Here is a 1,756-nt window from a genome sequence, read left to right on the forward strand (position 1 = left end):
ACTTGAGTGGTCTATTTGCTAGTGAACTAGAAGGACTGAAACTGGAAGCTCATGTTTCACTGGTTGTCACTTCTTTGGATACAAATAGTGGAAAAGAAGTTGAGTTCAAGAGAGTAGAGAGGAAAAAGAGAAAACCCTCACTGGTACCTTCTCCTTCTCCTAAAAAGGCAAGGACTTTGAGGAAAAAGTAGCAGGCTATAAGGGAGCCTAAGAAGAAACTAACCCCAAAGAATAAACAATAGCCTAAGACACCAGATACCCTTACAATGGAGGAACTGGTAAATGAGATAACACAAGATGGTAATATTTGCAATGTAAATAAATTGTATCTTTCATTCAAAGATTCTGGAAAGGACACTATAGAGGATAGTATTATTTTGCATTTCTACATCTATAAGAAGGTTTTGATTGAAGTTGTAGATAATCTGCCAAATGACTTGTATCTAAGATTAGAAGCTAAAAGAATGTCAGTAATGGAATTAGACAAAAATTTAAAAGTTGAAGCATTATTGGCAATGCACCCTGTAAATTCTAAAGAGGAAATTGATGAACTAAATTTTGAAGCTAATCAGTTAGTTTTTGTGAGTGGACACCGACAAGTTAGCCTAATGGCTGGGAGAGTGAACAAAATTGCTGATGAAACTACAGACAAATGGGACATATTCTTTGTTGAAAAAGAAAAGAAAGAGGAAAGGGAGAGACAGAAAATGGACAAATCTTTTGCTAAGGTATACCAGAAGGACAAAGGTAAAAGAAAAATTGGTAGTATACCTGTTATAAAGGCCATAGATAACATTCCTCCACCAACAAAGGATACTCCACCAAGAACTTCAGATACACTAGTACATACAGACAATCAACTAGATAAGGCAACTAAAGAAGTTACACATGATGACACTAACCTAGATTCTGAAATTCTTTTCACCATGAATGTAGATACACAAGATTTTAACATTGTTGTGGATAAAGAGACTGCAAAGGTTAAGGCAACCAATGCTAAGAATAGTGAGATCTTTCAGTCACCAACACACACTGTTGACTCTCAGAACATTGAAATACAGGCACAAGCTAAGAAATCAGAGATGGAGAAACTAGCAGTTGTAGAGGTACTTACACAGACTGAAAAACCAAAAGAAGTAGAGGTAATAACATAGACATAGAAACCAGTTGAAAATGTAACTAAAGAGGAAGAAATTGATAGAAATAAGGAAGAAATAGTAAAAACAATTGGGCAAGTATCTATTGAAAGGAAATCTATTAAGAGGATAATAGATTAATTCAGACCCACTAATGTAATAGATGTTCTATTGGATTCAATTAAGAGGATAATAGATTGCAATGCCTTAGCATTTAAGGCTATTGATGACACATTACCTATTTTGAAGATGATTGCACCGACCTATAAGATAGATCACATTGAGGATTCATTAGGTAAATTGGACACATTGTCCAAATTTATTGCTGAGAATGTTCTAACCATAGAAAATGTGAATGAGGAAACCATAAAGGAAAGAGTAGATAAAGAGAAAGGTAAATTCTTTGAGAAAACTATCAAAGAATATACTGACCACATGGATTCACTATTGCCGGTACTTAACTCAACATTTTTGGAATATAATGAGTTGTATAGAGAAGCTTGCAAGCCTCACCACCTAACTGAAGATATTGATGAGGAAATTAAGAAGACACGGAAGGAGATAGATGACATTGCAGATAATATGATAGGTTCTTCGGGACTTATCTTAGTTTTTGAACA

The sequence above is a fragment of the Cryptomeria japonica genome, chromosome 9, assembly GCF_030272615.1.
Source record: "Cryptomeria japonica chromosome 9, Sugi_1.0, whole genome shotgun sequence".
In the NCBI taxonomy this organism is placed as follows: domain Eukaryota; kingdom Viridiplantae; phylum Streptophyta; class Pinopsida; order Cupressales; family Cupressaceae; genus Cryptomeria; species Cryptomeria japonica.